General features: G+C 41.2%; 1 protein-coding gene across 1 annotated transcript in view; it reads right to left on the bottom strand.

The window, feature by feature from the left end:
* Nucleotides 1–20,802, bottom strand: part of zfhx3b (zinc finger homeobox 3b) — a 196,118-nt gene that overhangs the window by 149,428 nt on the left and 25,888 nt on the right. The window contains exon 3 of the mRNA XM_056382906.1: nt 3,894–4,258. The gene's annotated coding sequence lies outside the window, so the exon portion shown is untranslated. The remainder of the gene's footprint in view (nt 1–3,893; nt 4,259–20,802) is intronic.

The raw sequence follows: 20,802 nt of genomic DNA on the forward strand, positions 1-20,802 counted from the left end.
TCCTAAACTTTGCCTCTGTGGCAGGTGATCCCACCCATATTTGCTGTGGGTGGTGAGTTGGGAGGGTAGGGGTCATGGAGCATTGCCTGTCCATCAATTGGTTTGGCCCCAGTGCTCTAAATACCTCAGTGGAGGTGAGCCCCCCATAGCCTCAAGTGTTCCTGGAGCCAATAAAACCAAGTGATTAGTGGAGCTGTTTCTTTTTTTAGGTGTTAGCTTGTTAAGGGAGTTAATAGTGAAGGTGTTTACTTTTGCAGGACAGACACACTACAGGAGGGGTGGGCTAAGACCTTACACGAGGAGGTCTGCCCCAGTCTGCACCATCTACCAATGCGCTCCTCACCTGCGTCATGTTAGTACTGTATGCATGGATACGTAAAGTGCCTCATAAACTCAGTCTGTTAATAGAAAACACATTATCTGTCAATTTCACGATCTGAGCTTTAAATGCTACCATGCCAGCCGTCAGAGGCTTGGCATATTAGGTACAGGGAAGACACTCAGGAGTGACACCTGTATCCTTGCTACCTGCACACCCAGCTCACATGGCCTGCTTTCCTGCCAAGATCATCTTTGCGTTATGAATTTCAGCGCATGTAACAATCGGCTTCATTCCTGTGGCAGAAATACTACCCTTCACCTATTTCAAGCACATACTGTACTTTGTGTTTCGCTCAATCAGTAGTCTGGCTGTCTGTCTATTGTGTATGAGACACAGGAGGTTTGGTTCTATAGAGATTGACTCGTGTCTATGGTCCTATCTTAACCGTGTTAACACTCACACAGGCATTCACATGTGTGTGACTGCTGTCATTTTAGAAGAAATTAGGATCTGTGTATTAGCGCTTCCATTTCTGTAAGATATGTGATTATTAATTTGTAGTGTTGTGCATCTCTACAACTCAGCAGCGTGTCTGAATGTAATCTAATCCAGTTAAACAAGTTGTTTTTCTTCTTATAGGGGCAAAAAGATATCAACATGAAAAATTGTCTTTGAATTTCCAAAAGGTCATACCCTCCCTGTGGTCAAATGACAGACAGTGATGTGATATTCTCTTCCATAGCTTAGAGGATAAAATGTGTGCATTAGATCACAGACATTCAATTCATGGCAGCCTGTAAATTAATCTGGAGTCATAAAATTAGTCTTTTGCTCTTCTGGAACTTGAATTACAATTGAAATTTGCAATGATTTTATACATAACTATTTTTCAGGCCTATTTTGCCACGACAGAACTGTTTTAAATACCCCACTGTGCCCAGATTTTAAACAATAGTCGTAGATCTTTCTAATAAGTAACTGGTGGATTGAGGCTTCCTCAAGTCCAAATAATAACACACAGCAGATTTCTGCATAATGTGATTTTATTTTTCAAAAATAACTTGTATTCTGAAAGGGAACACAGATTGTTTTGTCACTATGAAATGCTTAATTTAAATTTAATGCAGCTCTATGTTTTTCCCTTTCTTTTCGGTGTCTGAAGAGTTTCATTTGAGAATGTAAACTAAACAGACAATCGGCATTATGCAAACTACAATGTATAATCCTCAGGTTTTGGTTCTTTTTTTACATGAATGTATTACATTTTCTGGCTGGTATTTGTACATTAAAATGGATAAAAATGTTTTAAATCTATTCTCTATTGAATTCAAAAAGATATCTTGATGACGAGTAAAACCAACGACTACACTTTTAATTGAAAACTAAACCATCATTTGCTGTGATTAGTAATATGATAAACATGTTTTCTCCCATTAACTGCGGTGGCAGCGTCAGATTTACTGTGAGTGTTTGAATACACATCCATTTACAAGTACATATTGCAGTACATTATTGCCAGAATCCACTGTATTTCTCTTAAAGCCACAACACAACTGCCTGAGCCACACACCGACAAAGTGGAGCTGAGATACATTGGCAACGCTTGTGCATTTTGAACGTTCACATGAGATATAAAGCATGTAACAAGAATGATAACCTGTGTTTGGTCTATTTTTTGATCTTATGTTTTTGAATATGTGCAAATACATTTCCTGAGGAAGAAAAGAGGGGAGAGAAAGAGGAAACTGGGTTTAACGTATTCTGTTTAGAATTGTAAATGTATTGCATAGGCCCTGCCGTCCAATTACATATATCTTTCATGTATGAAATCATGCATGTCTTTCTGTCTTAAAGGGGGGAGGGGTGGCACAAAGGGAGCAACCCTGACTGCAGCAGAACAGTGTGCAGCCCACATGAAAAATAACGTCTAGTGTCGGAGCCCTGGAGCCCTGGGCAAGGAGTGCAGCTCCATCAGCACACAGGCCAGGGAGGGGAGCTGCTATCCCCCAGACTGGAGCCCTCTCTACTCCTGACTCCTGCTGTATTATCGCTGTCCTATTGTGAGGCAGCTGACCCTTTGGGCCCTAAATCAGACTTTATAGAAACTACATTTCAGATCACGTCCTTAATTAGCTCCACAACAATAAATATAGTTGCATGTGCTTTCAAGTGCTTTCCTCATACTAAAAATAATCTTTAAAGAAAAAATATGGTATTTATTTATTTTCTCTTTCTTCATTCTAATTTTCAAAACAAAGACTTACTGCTGGGTACCAAATTTCGGTGACCCAAATTTTGTCAAATTACTTTGAACTTTTCCAAACAAATCTCTTTAGATCCTTAACGACATAACTCATCTCACTCAGTATGTCATGCTGCTTTTAGTGTCATCTTTTCTTACAGTATATTAGCTTAATTGCATAAAAACTTTTTATTTTTAATTAGGCCTATTTTCAGAGCAAAAAGTAGAGAGAGGAAATGCATTGCCACGTAGGTAACAAAGCCTAATCTCTATATCCTTATATCAGGCTCTATTTGATTCCATGTTATTGCCTGAGAAAAAATAAAATCATACAGATTCCCTTATCAAGCAGAATAATTTAATATAGTCCAGATAACCTGGGATCAGGTCTTAATCACTGACTGAAAATCTGTTGTCAGTCTTCTGCAAAACAACTGGGAAACCGAATCTTAATAAAACTACAAGAGTGAAGCTGAGCAAAATCAATTTCAAAGTCACTCTGAATGGAAATACTCATTTCACAACCATGTGCTATGAAGCCCAAAAATGCATGTATGCATCAGAAATGTGCCACCATTCAAATGCATACTGTATATCTATTCTTATACGAACCAGACACACACATACAAAACATAACATACACCCGTCGGTAAACATACACACAAATAGCGATGACATTTTATCAGCTAGAAAATCCCTTTTGTCCCCTTTGCAAACTAAAAAACACCCACGTCTTGGAAGATTCACACATCCCATTACTGACAACATTACTGATAACTGTAATAGAAAGCGTACAGTGCAGTGTGTACTGTAAATGTGTCAATGTGTGAAACTAAATAAAATGTATCTCCTATCCATGTGTTTTCACATTTACATATGTTGATCTGCAGGTTTACGTGTATGCACAGCATGCATTTGCAAGTTCACAGAGTGTGACACATACAATAGCTAATGAGAACATGCATGTGTGTATATGGGAGTGTGATCCACCTGGTCACGCACACACCAAGTCACGTTTCACGTGCATTTGCTCTAGCCCTGGCTGGTCATTGGCTGAATCTGCAAGGCACAAGTGAAGAACCCACGGCGAGCGTCTATCAACCAAACAACCTCAACATATTCAGATCCTCTAATCCGAGAGGAACAAACAGGTGAGCAGAGCATGAAAGCAGAGCGTTTATCTGTCAGCCTTTTCCTTTACACCAACTCTGAAGGCGAGCTAACCGTGTGGGGGGACACAGACTGGGGACAAGTTAGCTTCAAAGCCCTGAAGAAGTTAAAGGGCTTAGGGCTTGGACAGCAGGAGCAAGGGGGACTTCACAGCCTTACCTGATGGGGTTTTTGGTCTGAGTTGCCACCACGCGGAAGCCTCTCTGACTGCGTTTTCTTTTCAAGTGTCTGTTTGAAGTCAGCAGGCAGAAAGGTCACGCCCTCTTGGTCACAGCAGGTTCGTCGAAGCAATGGTGGATGGCCAGCGGCTATTGCTAATGTTCAGACTTTCGTCTCTTTCTTTGTATACACAAAAAATAATAAAGGAGAATGTAAAGCTATTGATCCGGTGCCTGGGCACCTTAAGAAGTTTTGGTGATACACTCCTAGAATTCCAGGTATTTCCAGGGTTTTCCAAAGCTATATGGTTTGGGATTTAGGGACTCCCGGGTCACAAGAGGAACAAATCAGGATGACAGCATCACCTGGAACGAGAAACAAAGAAATAAAAAAACAGTCAGAAACACATTTTGAACACAGATGAAAATTATGACAGCAGAGAAAGAGTTCCATTGCAGTCCTGTCAGAGCACCCACGGTTTCTGTACCTCATCCCTAAAATCTGAGCACATAATAAATGTCTTTCAGGAGAAACAAACCAGAGCAGCATGACTTCCATCAAGACTTCAAAATTAATCATCTGCTTTTAGAGCCAACAAAATTAATCTATAATTATTTGTATGATACTACTGCAGGACAGCCTCTTATGATTTCAAGATTACATTTAATAGCAAATGAACTGCTGTGAGTAATTTCTCTTCTCATACCACTGAAGACTTTTAAAATGAGAAATGAAAAAGATTTCCGGAGAAACTTAATTTCCCTGTAACCAGACCAAGACATATTCCTGTAATAGCATATATAATTGCCTGTTCTGCAGAGGATCTCCCGTATACGACAACAAAGTCTCATAGACAATACATATTTATTCAACTGTCAATTTCAGGGATGAAAAAAAAAAAAAAAGAAAACATGTAAAAAAAAAAAAAGACTTTGAATTCCACATGGGCCTGGTTTGTGAAGCTGGGTAAATATGCTTGTCATATGTTCCAATAGTTCCACAGCGACAGAGATTTAGTTTGGGAATACATGCGGGAGAGGCAGACAGCTTGTGATAACTGAATAGCTCTTTTGAAGCCACTTCCATTTGGAAACATTGTGCGATTATTTTTACCTCTGTGGTTAGACTTGAGTTAAAGCCCATGTTTAATTGTTCCCAAGAGTTCTTATTGTGGTGCTGATAAGGAGCTCGGGGAGCAACATTTAAAACTGCAACAAAAATAACTAGACTCTTGCTCATTGGCCACAGGTCTGACAGAGTGACAACAGAGGATCCACACAGCAAAGAGAAAGAAAAGAGAGTGAGAGTGAAAGAGAGACAGACAGGGGCAGAGGTCTCGTGTGGTTACAATGGGCTTGCATCTGAATGGTTTTATCAGTTTCTCTTGGTGCTAATTTTAATGTGTGCTCAGGTTTTTCAGAGGCATATCACTTCCGTTTGAAATATCAATTTCAATAAAGATCATTTTAACCTATCATGAATAAAGGTATACATTGGTTGCTAATCAATAAATAAATTATTTTTATGACTGTTTTTTCAGCAGGTAGAGCAGACGGAAAGCAGCCCTGTTCATTTGTCGTCTCTCTTCCTTTCTCTCTCGCTCCGTCCAAGGCCACGACTTCCCGGTTTGTCAGGGCAACCTGTGGGAGTGTGTGTGTGTCGGATCAATAGCCCACCCACAGCAGAGCCGCGGGCCATCCCTGACCTGAGCTATTGATTAGGCCTGGCTCAGTTGCCAATAGCAATGTGCTGGATGTGACACCAGGCTAAGACAGGAGCTGAGGAAGGGGGATTCTGAATTGCCACTGGCAGCCCCACAGCACACCACAGATAAAAGTCAATTCCACTTAACCAAATCACTGACAACTAAATAGTTAGCAGACAGAAGAATGCAGAGTCTCTGATGGCAGCAGCTGGATGGCTTCGGGGATTTCCTAGCCCCTGACCTGTGTGGGGGAGCACAACAGGCCATGGGAGAAACACTGTGACATACGCAGGCCTCTATTTGTGCAGGAAACATGACCTCTGCTTGCATGTCAGTCTGTTTGTCTTTTAATATGGTCACTTCTCAATCTGCAGATTACATCTCTGTCATTAATACATTCGGGACACATTCTATCAATGGCTCCCTCTAGATCAGTTATCTAGGATAATCCCCAATACATTATCAATGATGATGTTTGATTGATGTTTACTGGCATTTTTTTTTTTTTTTTTTTTACAGTGTGTGTAATTTAATCTGCAAATATAATAATTAAATAATTTGAGAGTTATCTGAAGTATGATCTTAAATATGTTGCAGAATGCTAATTCCCCTGATGTTTATACAATGAGGGCTGTATTCATAATTTATTCTTGCAGAAAATCTTCCGATTTTTAGGAGCAGCTATTAAACAAAAGCTTTACAGTAGTGTTTCTGGTGACTACATGTACAGATGTAATGCAGTCCCACTGAAGGTGTCAGACTCCTTTCGATCCATCTTGTTCCCAGTCATTACCAGTCCATATTAGAGTAGTTTACATGTCACTTTACCGGTCCTTTGCCTCGTGAATGTAATTCTGTGGCCACTGCCTCCTTGTGCATTCAGCACCTATCTATGGCTCCATATCTCTCCCAGTAATTGCTGAGTGACAGAAAGGCAATACTGACCACTTCATTATAGGACAGCCAGACTGACTGGACACTGGCCTCTTGGCTCTAGGTCACTCTGGCCAGACTGACCTTATCTGCCCAGGTCGTCAGGGGTCAGTCACCCAGATTTTATAAGGACTTTACTAGAGTTGCCGTGGGTGCCATACAGCAAGGTCGCCTGACCCAGGCGGGCTGCTTATATCAGGTATTGATTGCAGTATGTCTACTTCAGTTGAGGCTGGACTAATCTCCCAACACTAGTGTCTCAGGGGCAAAGGCTTCAGTGTAAAGTTAAGTATTGGAAGGAACAAGAGTGATGGTGGTGCGAGTGGATACTAGTGACCATAAGAGGGACACAACAAGAGTTGTAGGGCTTTGGGGTTTAAAAAAATATGTGTAAGAACAGTGAAATGTAGTAGGAGGACTGGAACTACAACTGCTGTACAAACCTGGAAGAAAGGTTTTATTCTTAGGGTGCACTTGGGGGATGAAGCTCTGTGCATGACAATTTTATTGAGTAATGAAATAAAGGATGTTGAAGCAAGATGTATTGAACTACAGTAGTGTACTCTGACTGAATGTGGGTCTGCAGGCTTAGAATCTATTCCTTCTTGCTTATAAAGAGACAGACACAGGCAGGATACCAGTCATCAGTGTGTAAATGCTGCATGCACAATTACTCAAGTTGCTTTAAATTGTTTGGTTTTCTGTTTTTTTTGTCTCCTAAAATGATTAAGTTAAACCAAGAAGCCAGTGATCAGTATTTGTTCAAATCATCACAACTTATTCCCAAGAAAATTCATTAATCCAGATACAAAAACAATTAACGAGGAGTCTTTCTGTCAACCACCTTTGGCTAAGACATATGGATAAAGATACGCATGATTGTTAGTCTGCAACTAAATGTGCATTTGTGTGTGTGTGTGTTTGTGTGTGTGTGTGTGTATATGTGTGTGCGCGCATGCACCGGCTTGTGTCTGTGTGAAACCCTTTATGTACATACTAAAGCATCCCTGATGCTTGTTAGATCTTGTCTCTCGGCAGCTGCTTGGCACCGTTCATATTAAATCACAATAATGGCAGATGAGCTCTCACGCTAGAGAGACAAGCATCTATTTGAAACTGCACTTTATTACACTTTGTTCCTTTTAATCAAAAAAACTATGCGAAAAGATAACCCGGTTTTAAAAATCCCAGATAAACAGCAACGATTGCATCTTTAAATAATAAATGATCCCCTGCCTCTTACAGACGGGAATATAACTGAAAATAATTGAAGACAACAATGTCCTATAAGAGCACCACTCGAGCAGTGCTGATTCAGAATCCCTCATAACTTCAAACATTCAGTCATAAAGTATGGATAATCCGTAAAAGAGAGGCATGCGTCTGTTTACAATTTCCTTCTAATTAAGGCTACAGGATGGGGTCTACCTTTGTTAAAGTTGATGTGTGTTTGTTAGACTTCCCGAGAAACTGTACCACTGGCAAATTAGGGGTGGAATACAAAACGAAACAAACAATAACATTCTAATATGATCTGCAGTCAAGGAATAAATATTTCACAATCTGTCTACATTTGACACACTTTCAGTTGAGAACAAAGGATTCCTAAACAACAAATTGCCCAAACTTGGCCTTGAGATAATAACCTTTCTGACCTGCATTAATTCACTAAATATGATAGCTACGTTCACTTCCCGACTGTCTATGTGATCTGTCCTCCTTTTGTTTGGAATTTAAGGATACATTGTTACTTCTTTATTAAGAAAAAAGACATTTTTGTTGGCAGCTATAGAGGAGAACAGATTGAAACAGATCAAGAAGTTAACAAACAAAATCCAGCGGAAGCCAAATCAGGATGGTGTGGCACATTTAAAACAATGAATGGGGCAAAACACAATGGAGTGCTACTTTATAACCATTGGTACCCAACACTGATTAGCCTCTACGTGGAGCCTGAGTGAATGGCTGGTCTTAAAACCATGCTGATATCCTTGAGATGATGATGCACAACAGCATTTTACTGTATAAGGCCCTTGGGGATGGTGAACTAAAGAGTATGGAAAATCAGGTAAGCACCGTGCTGATGAAGATGATGTTTTCCCATTTTCCCTCTGTGAGCAGGGCCAGCAGTGCGCTGTGTGTCTAAGAGGGATAAGGTAGTGCTTGATGATTAATCACTGGACATAATAAAGCTTCTCACCATGAGCACACAGTCCAACTGATTCTATGATATGATTGGGGCCGATTAGAAAAGAGAAATAATCATTCCTTACAGTGCATTCATAGTACACTCTAATGATATCTTCTGATTGGACCTTGCGGAGAAGATAATAAGGGCCGTCTTCAGAATGGACTCCAAGATTATTTCTTTAACTTCATGAAATGGGGCCACGGGCCTGGATGCTGCAGATTTGAGGATTAAGATAAGCTGACCTTTCACATTATGTTGCCATGTATAAAAGATGAAGTTTACAGTCCCTCATCACATTAGACCTTATCAATGGTTAGAGCCTCTGTGAAACCCCTTTGAACATCACAATGGTGTTTCAGGCTGGTATACAACAGGCCTCTACCCCCTGGTGTGGGATTACTGTGCTTGTGTGTGTATGTGTGTGTGCTGAAAGGGGTGTGGTGCGGACGTGCATGCTCGCTTGTTTGGACAATACTAAAGTACTAATCTGGTGTCAAAACTTTTCTATGTCTCTTTTTCATGGTCATGTGGGACATAAATAAATAACAAAAAAACATCTTGAGACTGGTAGGTAAAATATTTAACGGCTCAATTTCACTGATGTGGCCTGTTAAACAGATTTGAAAGTAATGGACTAAAAGTACAGTATTACTGACATACATTAAATATATATCAAACACTTTATATTTCACACAACACCGTCAGGCTGGTCCCCTGAATGCCCATGTTAACTCCTCATGTTGTTGGGACAGGTCGCTCTGCCCTGCTTTCCAAACATTGAAGAGGAGAGCATCAGAAAACATTTCGTCTCCACAGATCTGTAAAATCATCATAAGTCTGGTATTGAATCTTAACATCAGAGTATTTCTGAAAAATGAAAAAAACTGTCAAGTGGAAGGCAAAGTGTCACTTGTTTCAAATGCAAACCACCAAGTTTAAAACATTTTCTTGGATCAAGTGATATGATGTTGAAACCAGAGGAGTAATCCACCTGTCAGTTACGAATACTGTCACATGTTTCAATCTCAACACAAGTGAAACTATATTTGAAACAAGTCAAACGATCTCACCCTGGTGGCAGATTTGTTTTCTCTTGTTTTGAGGTAGACAAAACTAAATGAACTAAATAACCTAAATTGTACTAAATTCTGGTTGCTCATGATGGTGAGTGACACTTTTGGATCATACATGTTCAGCAGAACCACACTCTCTGCTGGGCTGTGCTGAAGAGCTATAGGCTTATAGGTATCAGACTACTGGCCAACATCTCCAGGCTTCTTTGATGTGGGAGGCATTGCTTACCCCTATAACTTACAGCCCAGCTCTGCAGGGACTTATTTTTATAACCTCTATTATTTTCTATCATAAATATTCAAATCCAGATCTTAAATCCAGAGCTTAGTGAGGAGAATAGCCAAAAACAACATGCAGTTCTTCAGCTTCCCCCAGCTCTCGCTCTTCTATAGAAAATCATTATGAAGATTAATACAGAAATCAAACAGAATGCTGAGACAAGACTGTAGGACCCAATGAAAATAATGCACTCATATGAAAGACTCGGGATGGAATTTTTGGTCAAGGATCTTGGGCTTTTTTGTTCTTTATTTGTTTGAGCATTTTGACACATTCTGCATTTCCTCCTTTTGGCTGTGAATTAATATTTGCAGCTTGAATATTAATCCTGATTCAGTAGTGGATTAGTTTGCTATTGTCCCCTCTGTGCTGAGCCCTAAATAAAGGCACTGACATGGAGAGGAAATCTATACCTCTCTGCCCTGCAAACAAAGACCTCTGCACCCAGAGATAACACATGTCCCTGCAACACAGACCCCCCCACATGCTGGATCCTCCATCTCCCTCTCCCCTTTCTTTCTCCCTCAACCCTCGATTTCACATTTCCCCTTCTTCTCACCACTCTCTTCCTCCTTGTCTCTCTCTCTCTCTCACTCAGAAAAACTTTGCCATGGTAGATTTGCAAGGCAATTGTGCCCTTAAACCGCGCCTCTTCCTCAGCTTATACCATGCATTTTCCAGAGTTTATCAAAGAATACAATGGGGTTATGCTTTCACCATTATTCTCCAGGCAAGAACAGTAATTTAAATGCACCAGTACTACTGAGGCAGGGCGCAGCCCTGCTGTCTCACTATGGAACAGAGAGAGAGATGAAAATGCGTTACAAAAACGGCATTGCATTACTTTGTTGACCTTTCCTGTTCTCATAGTTTACAAACAGCTGTGAAGCTCCTTCCTCTGGGCTCTTTGTACATCAGAGACTAGGACTGATGGAGGCACGCCATGCTTAAATGAAGGGCTTTTTCTAACTTGCCTCCGTTGTGGCTCACAAACACAACCTAACAAACACACATTTACTTTATCTCTGCCGCCAAAGCAGTCGCCAAAGTGAGAGAGGAAATACATAGTGAAACAGATATGATGGCATTCTTTCATGTAAGTATATATTTTAACACACAGTCTGTTCAACAACAAAAGAAAAAAATCTAAACATATGCACACATCAATACGGCCACCCACACACAGATACAAGTTTAATTTTCTCATCCTTTGTAAAAGTTAGTCTGCACTATTTTGAATCAACTAAATGTATAGATCCTAGTTCATCCCAGACTCCTGTCTAAAGTGAATCAGCACATACCTGCAAGCCCATAAAGTGATATATCTGTACACACACACACACACACACACACACACACACACACACACACCGACACCCACACCCATACACGTTTTATCATTTGTGAAAGCCTACAGGAACATTAAGTACTGTGCCTTGGATTGTGGTTCTACATGTGTGACCTGAGTCTGAATGCCAGGTGAATATTAACAGGGTACTGAGAGGAGGAGCAAGATACAGAGGGCAAAGGATGATGAGGACAAATAGTTAAGAAAGGGAAATAAATGGGAAGTGTAAGGAAACAATGAAGAATTGAAAAAATACAAAGGGAGAGGGAAAAGGAAAGAAGGAAGGAAGGAAGGAAGGAAGGAAGGAAGGAAGGAAATACAGTGAAAAGCCAAATAACAAGTGGAGACAAAGAGGGGGGAGTGCAGCAGACAGTTGGACATGGACTGGACCAGCCTGCAGACCAGGTCAGACTGATGAGAACGGGCAGCCATAGTGATGCCATTATGTTGTTAATCAATCCATTGGTGTCTGTGTGTCTGGGTGGGCAGATACTCACAGTCTAGAAGGGGTTAATGGGAAATCAATGAGAGGGATGTGCTTATGAGCAGGACATGGGGAAAGAGGGACAAGGGGGGAGCGAGTGGAGAGAGATAGAGGGGCGGGGAGGGGGAGATAGGAACATTGTTTCCTGTGATAGCAGCAGACTTCCCAGATGTTATCTGTCATTCAAAGGAGCATTCTGTTGACCAGATGTTTAGGCTCAACATGGTGGAGTGGGTATACATCCTACTGGGGGATCAATATAGGTCAAGTGCATGCTAATATTTATCACTACTCTACAAACAAGACATTGACGTCTTTGCAACACAGAGGCTTGTGCTGAGCAGGAAGAAAATTATGTATGTATACATATATGTGTGTGTGTATGTATATATATATATATATATATATATATATATATATACTAGATACTGTGTATATATATATAATTTTTTTTTTTTTTAAATCACATCCTGGTGATATGACCTTTTTTTCAGGAGGATATACTGTGTATCTGGCATAATGGTGTTTTTCTCATTAATATGGATCATATGTCTGGCCTGTATCAGCGGTATCTTCTTCTTCTTATGTCCATTACAGGAAACAAAGGGGAGCGCTGATTTGGAAGGAAAGGTAAAATAAATACGGCGAAAGTCAGCCAGAGTCGTTTTCTAAAGGCCTGGGGGCATTTGGGGAGGTGGATGGGGTGTTGGAACGGGGGAACCAAGAGCAGGTCCCAGTGCAGTAAGGCTCTTTGTAGTTTGAGCAGTCTGAACTAGCCAGAGGCTTACTGCTCTAACCCTTACCACTCAGAGAGACTGTTTGGGGAAATTACACCACAGAGTAATAATTAATCAAGTAAACGCCGAACTGCTTTGATTTGGATTACATTAACATATTATCAATAATGTATTAATCAAATACAAATAAACACCTCTGCATAATAGAATACTTAACTAACTCCATTTTCACACTTTGTAAAAAAAAAAAAGAAAAAAAGTTTGTCTTCTTTAAGCCATGAGAAAAACCACAGCAAACTACACTGGGAGCAGCAGAGTTTTTGTGGTTTTGAATGCAACACCTCTTGGCACTTGACTGTCTCTGTTCATCAACTCCCTTCTTCATCACTGCATCACCCATTTCAAGTGCTCCTACCAAGAAGCAAAAAAATTATGAATTCATTTATTTATTCTTAACAATGGCAGAATGCTTCATGCAGAGTAAATAAACACACCACTGATGAAGCACTGAAAACACAATGCACGTAATTTGTGCAAAGCTACTCCAGGTTTGATTCCAAAAGTAGCTAAGTGGATTGAGAAAAAGAGTTAGTCACTTTTATCATTTGCAGAGGAGTCGAATCAGCTCTGCTTTTGTATTTTCACTTAAATGCATGTTCTGTTTTTCTCAGATAAGTTGTGTTGTTTAAAAGCAACCGTTCTCGCCTAACGCTTTGTTCATTGGGGGAACTTCATGCCCAGGGATTTTCTAAACACAATTCATCAAAGTGGAACGGCAGTCTTTTTTTCTGCATTTCTAATCCTTTTTGCTGCAGATGAGAGATTTGCTGTTCAGACTCATTAAGATTAAAGCGTTTTGCCAGAGTTATTTAAGAATGCAAAGTTCCATGTGAGACCTCTCAGAGTTCAGAACAGAAGAAAATCCTATCGACACGCTTGGTGCACTGGGGGCTGATCTTAGCCTATATTTCTATATTTGGTGTCAGTGATTGAGTGATAGCATGTGAAATGGTTTTTCCTGCTGCATTATGGTTTAGAGTTACAATCACTTTTCCATTCTTACCATCAGTAGGAGGTTATGCGTGTGATTGCCCTTTTTTCTTCACTTGTTAGATTAATTTGGCAACCTATAAACATATTTTAAAAAAACTATGCTTTTTACTTGTGTCATGAAGTTATCATCTGGTTTTAATCAAAATGTTTTGTTTATTGGGCTTGATAACTAAGTAAAAACTGGCAGAAAAATTAGACGTCTATTGTTAAGGGAAGCAATACATGCTGTGCTCATAGATTGTAAACATGCAGTTAACTATCAAGTATTTTGCTTTCTAGTACTATTTTGGCAGCAGAGGTTTTGGCTGCGGTAAGGGTATCAGTCATCTGGTTGGACAGACAATAGTTAATATTTAGCTGGAGGAGATGGCAGTCTCTTAGCTGAAAAAGAAATTATCATTGGATCAGACTGTATGTTAGTCTTCTGCCTAAGGATTTTTAATATGAGCTTTTTTGGCCAGAGACTCAGTAGTCTTTTGGCTGCTCTAAAGCTGGAGAAAGACTCAGATCCCGTTGTTGGTAGAACACAGCTCCAGTCTCGGCACCTTTCCCAAACTTTCCAACTCCAAGTGTCGCAATCTGGTTCCATTTTACAGCTGGCCTTGAGATTGTAACAGAGCTCCTTTCTCTCCCTCCTCAACCGCATATTTAATCCCTGTGCTTATGTCAAACTTAATTACAGGACCTTGTACGAAAAAATAACAAGTGAGCCTTGTAGGGGTGGGAGAGAAGGAAAGGAGAGTATTAAGAGAGGGAGAGAAAAAGAGACATAGGGAGAATGCTAAGAGGTGTGAGGGGGGGAAAGGAACAACATAGACATATAATCTGTAGACTCAGTATGTTAAATGACCAAACAAAAAGCTTTGATCTAAAGTATCCTTTTTGTAGCTGACACTGGAACTGACACAATCTATGTGTACAAATGAACTGATAGCTGAATATAAGAAACATATTAGTGTCCAAAAACACCAAAAATATGTCCTATAGCTGAGACATACAGTACAAGGATACTGTCTGTATTCCATCTACTGTATAAAACTATAATGGTTAACCTAAATGAGGAAAGGCAGAGAAGGTAAGAAAGCGTCCTAAGAGGCCCCTACGCTATGTCTTTTAACTTACAACCCAGCAAATTCTCCTTAACCCCCACAAACCAAAAAGAAATAATCATTAGACTAAGTCAGTCACCCAGTTTGTCTGTGTGTGTGTGTGTGTGTGTGTGTGTGTGTGTGTGTGTGTGTGTGTGTGTGTGTGTTGTGTGTGTGTGTGTGTGTGTGTGTGTGTGTGTGTGTGTGTGTATGTGTGTGTGTGTGTGTTTGTGCACATAAAACTATTTACTCTGTAGAAGTGGAACAGCCGGGGAGAGAGATGTTTAGTCTGTCAGTTTAAAACTATTACCTCAAACTCTGAAAATATGAGCTGAGCCTGTCGTGCATTGACACAGGGAGACAGCACTGTGAAGAACAAACCTTTGAAAAGTCTAAATCAATTTTTGGGGGAGTAACATAACAAACGCTTCACCGCAGTGAAGAAAAGGGGATCTCTCTCTTAACAGTTTGAAAAGCACGTATTCATACAATCTTCATAAGGCAAAACAGCAAGAATGCAGTACACATGAAGTCTTTTGAAAAGGGAGATGATGGGAACGGAGGGGGGGAGAAGACACAGGGATGCTCCTCAGAGAAGCAGACAAAACAAACAGGAAGACCACCATTGCCATACACAGCCCCTCATACTTCTTCCTTACACTGTCCACATTTCACACACCTAATCACCCGCCCACCCTTCAGGCCAGCCTGCTGGCTAAAACCTTCCCAGACTGGACTTAAGTGGCCAAGCAATGGACCAGAGGAGGGAGAGAGGTTCCCATGCCACTGGTGCTGGAACTGGCGCGCCACCCGGAGGTATTTATAGCAGGCCAGCACTAAAGGGCCGGGAGAGAGGGCATGCTTGTTTTCCTTTCCATTCCCCAGGCACTTTCACCAGGCCTCACATGTGGGTGTTAAATATATACCCAAATACTGGGAGCAACATTGCGGGGGCAGAGAATAGGAGGCAGTGGGCTCCTTGGAATAGGAGTGGATTGAGAGTGGGGGGGGGGGTTGGGGGGGCAGAGAGAGAGATGGAGAGTTAAGGGAGGGAACAGGGGAGTTGACACTGGAGTAAGTTGGATGCAGATTTGAAGAGATGGAAAGAAAGAAAGAAAGAAAGAAAGAAAGAAAGAAAGAAAGGAAAGAAAGAGAAAGAAAGAAAGAAAGAAAGAAAGAAAGAAAGAAAGAAAGAAAGAAAGAAAGGCTATTAATATAGCACAAAAAAAGCTAAATATGAGAGAAAAAGAGAAGTTGAATGAATTTATTTAGGCTTTCAAAGCTTGTAGGGGCCTAACAAAGTGTGGCAGGCTAAGTGCCAGCTCCAGGACACAGTCAAGGCCCAGACAAGGATCAGACGTTAGGGCCCAGCTGGACCCAGTTGATACGCAGACTCCACAGTGGAGATACAGGGAAAAGTCCAGACAAAACAAGAGGACATTTGCAGTCCTGTTGTTGTGGCCTCCTTAACATCAAATGATATCTGGATCCAAGAACCAGCCTTGCCTTTCTCCAGCTGCTTCCTCTATATACTCTGTGATGTATGTCTGTCTCTCTCTCTCTCTCTCTCTCTCTCTCTGCCTGCATGGGAATTCCAGAGTGACATTATTACTATGATGAAAACAGACCCTATAAATACTGAGCACTATGATGAATATAACAGCGATTATGGGGGCAGCGATAATTAGATCAGGAAAGAAAGAGAGACTCATTGAAGTTTGCTCTGTTTTTGTGTTTGGGAATTCCTTTCAACCTTGTGTCTTAATGTATGAAGAATTACAGAGGCAACAGTAGTGTGGTAATCATCTGGGTCTCTAGGAGAGCCTCTTGGGGCCTCCTCAGTGATCCTCTCTCCTGTTTCAGCTCTCTGCCCCCTCTCACATCTCTGTAAAAGCCACCTGCTGTCTGACTTTTTAATGATGGTTTGGCCAACAAACAATTAATAGGCTGCCCCACAGATGCCTGTTAAAAAATGAAATAACAGGAACAATGGAGTGCTCCCAAATGGGGCCATCCAGCAGCTCCTGCTATCTTTCCATCCAGTTATACTCATCAGGTTTTAACCTCATCAGCAGCTCTCTAACTCGCCCAGGTCCAGCTTAGATCTTTAAGTCCTAAGACTACAGCTTTAACAACACCCTGACCTGAGCCCCTGTCCAAATCCCAACTGTACAGCAGCCATCCCACTAGCTGATTGCGTCAGAAAGATTCCACAGCCATGGCCTCTGTTTTTTCATACTTGTGGGAAAATAGCAGTTCATGTTTCTTTGGATGCTTCACACATTCCTCACCCTGTCTTCACATTGTGGGGCCCCAGAGACTGGGTAGGGCCAAAGCCACTCAAGAGGAGGCGCTTGGCAGATAAGAGGTGTGGCTAAGTGAAAAAGGAAGGCAATTTTTTATTGTTTATTTAGGAGTGAGTTGCTAAGCGATGTGAACTCAAAAAGGCACTAATTACATTTCCCTGAGTTTGATGAGTATAACAGAACTTGGACAGAAACGTTCCAGCTCATTTAATCTCTCAGAACACAGCTGGGAATTATAGATAACAGAACATCTGGAAGTCACAAAAATACTTCTCTAGTGTCTAAACTAAACTAATTCAAGTCACCACATCCAGCAATAAACGGCATCCCAAAGCCAACTCAGTGACAGCTCCGATAGTTCAAGTTTTAGTGTAAAAAACCCCCCCAAAAAAACAAAAACTGAATGGCATTCCAGTAATTTGGGCAAAAGTCCCAGATCATGCCACATATTTTACTCAAAATTCATCATTAGACTGAAATAGAGGTCATGGTAAAGTACCCAAAACCCCTGCAGTGCTTACACAAACTCTCACACACATTTGCCCAGTACAGTAAACTTTATGCTACATATGTTCACATAGTCATTATATTCCAACATAAATGAGAAATGTTCCAACAAATGAATAAAACAAATATTTCGAACACTACATCTTCTAGATTCATGTAATGCTGTTGCAACATTCAGCACACACACACACCCACACACACACACACACACATACATACACAAACATAGCGGACTCTGCTTGGCCACATTCAAGTTTGGTCTCATCCCAAATTCCTGACCTCAAAATTTCAAGACAAAGGTAGTTAGTCATGATTTATGCATGCTTCAGCTTAGGATGAAGAGAGCAGGACACAGTAGCACAGCAATTAATTTTGATGCTGAAAACATTATTAATGGTAATGTTTAAAACATCAAAGCCCCGGCTGACAGAGACACAGCATCTTAACTCTGACAAGATGGAACAGATGAGCTCACTTGAGTCAGTCAAGGTGAGGCACAGGGGAAAATGTAATTTGTCTCTCCATTGATTTTCATTGAGATTTCCTGGAGAGGCTGTGGTTCAGAGCAGGTTAAACTCACATACCTCGTGTCTGTGGTATAGTAGGACTGGCCACCATATGAAAGGCGGTGTCTGATCTCTGTTGCCTGTGTTATCTGTCTACATGCCACAAATGCATCGTACTTTGGATTTGCCAATGAAAAGTGATTAGCATGGGACAACTACTCTTTAAACCAGAGGACTGAGTTCAACCATTTAACACCAGCATGGACATGGGATGTAGGGGACGAGACAGGACACAACATCAGTTAGAATGCATGAATCTAAAGTTCATAATGACTGAGTGGGTCAGAGAAGAGCCCCCTCCTCTGTCTGTGTGGACTTCTCACTGTAGCTTTGGGCAAAGGGATAAAGCCTCTCTAACTCCCACATATTCATTTACCCCCCACCATCACACCAATTGAACCAGGGAGTCTGGGGGGAGCCACATTGATATTCACTTCACATCTCCATCCCCCAGCCACAACCATCCCCACTGGAAACATTATTTCATTACATATATTATGCATTCAGCATAAGGGAGTTGGTGAATGTGCAGTGTGCAGATGTGTGTGTGGGTGTGGGCGAGCTCAGATGTTTCCTTCTATGTATACATGGCTGTGACAAGCCTGTTGTAAAAAGAGCTTTAAAGAGGGTGTAAAAAGATATAACGCCTCAGGGGTCCAGTGTTAATGGTACTTAGTTTACTTTGTGAGAGAGAAGACAAAATATTTATTTCGTACTGTTTTGTGTCAACATTAGAAAAGTGATTTTGCAATTTTTACATTGTAGTGGGGAAAAAGTTTCCTGCAGAGTTTGCATGAATTTTCTCAGTTCATTTGAGAGTGTGTCCGTATGCGAATGTGTACTGTGTCACATGCAGAGCAGGAGATAAAAGGATACACTGAGAGAAAAACAGAGGAAAGAGACCAGGAAGATATGAAGATAGAGACAGACAGATCTTTCACATGTCCCACTGCTCTCTGGGCCCCGGTCCAGATGTCACCAGAACAGTTTTTATTTGTTAATGTCTTGTTTTAAAAGCCCTCTTAAAAGCCCCTGCCGCCTTTTCCTTAAGTCTTTAAGTGGCTCAACACAAGACACTCTTGTCTGATCTGAACTGGAATCAATTTGGAAAAGAAACCATTTCACCTCTGATTAAGCACTGCTCTGTCTCTGCTGTGGCATGCTGACCTTTCCAGAGGTCTGTCTTGTGCTGCTAGGAGGGGCCAGCCAGATGATATGCTGGGCTAATTAAACTGATTGACGTCAGCAGGCAGGGCCTGAAAGTGGCTTGTGTTTGAACCCTGAGCCATTTGTCAGGGCTCACAACTGCATCTCTGTCAGGATCCTGTAGAGTCTCACAAGTCAGATTCAATGCCCAGTTTCATTTTTATCTACAACATACAGTCTCTCTTTGCAAATATCCATTATGTATTTCCCTTTTATTTTCTGACATTTACAAATTCTTTCCTCTGACTTCTGGGGCAATCAATAATGTGACACCTGCCCGTAGTCTTATGATACACCGACCCTGGTGTGCACTGTATCATAAACAAGCTTTGCTATATCCTTGTGTATTTTCAATCACACATAAAACTTAAAATATTCCCAATTTTTGGCCCAAAGTGTGGATTCACACCATTTACACATGTCATACTGAGGCCAGTCAGCCTCAAGTCAGCCATTTTGTTAGCATCTTTGAAGTGTCTGCATCTACAGTGACATTTCTCTGTGTGATCCATGTGATCACAACCTCCAGTCTCTGCATTTCTCATCATTTCCTTCATCTCTCACCCTCTTTCCGTGTCTCAGCAGCTATCAAGCTGTAGTTATAGCAACATCTGTGCAGGTTCAACATCTGTGTGTATCATGGGCTTGTGTAACACATAAAACATGGAAGTCCCTAGAGCTATAAAATGTTGCAAACCCAGAATGCTTTGAGAAGAGAGTTCAGAGGGAACAAGTCCGCCAGAGATCAGCCCTCAGTCCAGATTCCAAGCACTTTGCCTTCTACACCCAGAGAAATGTTGCCTAAAGAGAGGCCTGGTAGAGAGAAACATCACCTCCAGTTCAAGCGGATTCCTCTGCCCTTTTATTTGCTCTTGTTTGGCTGCAGGGGGAACGTGCTCCACTCTGACCTGGGGGCACTCATCCAATCAGCTCGCTATCTGCTGCAAGGGCCTCCATAATAGTGACATTTTTCCACCTCGTCAATAAAGTGGTGAAAGCCACCCTCCACTCGCTACTTGACCATTTAACTTCTTCCTGAAAAGGCCCTTTCTTTCTGTCTGTCTCTGTGTCTGGCTGAAATCAATAAAAGCAGAGCAAGGAAAGAGGCCAATCCAGCAGCTGCATTAACTGTTGGTCTCAACTGAGAACAGAGAAAAGGATACATGAGAGCTGGCAGCTCGAGTCTTTCTCATTCATACAGCAGTGGGAGAAACCTGCCTCTTGTTTATAATCTATGTTGTCGTCCAGTAAGGACAAGCAAATCCTGAGGATGTTGAATGAAAACATTCAGTCGTACACAGTTATAACAGGCTGAGTGAAAACTGAAAAACTTCCATGTATGCACTCAGACTGAAAGGTGACAATCGCATGCAACAAAACTGACATATACATTAACAGATGCAAACTCTCTAGTCTCTAATGATCATTGCTT

This window comes from Seriola aureovittata, chromosome 1 (assembly GCF_021018895.1).
Source record: "Seriola aureovittata isolate HTS-2021-v1 ecotype China chromosome 1, ASM2101889v1, whole genome shotgun sequence".
Lineage (NCBI taxonomy): Eukaryota > Metazoa > Chordata > Actinopteri > Carangiformes > Carangidae > Seriola > Seriola aureovittata.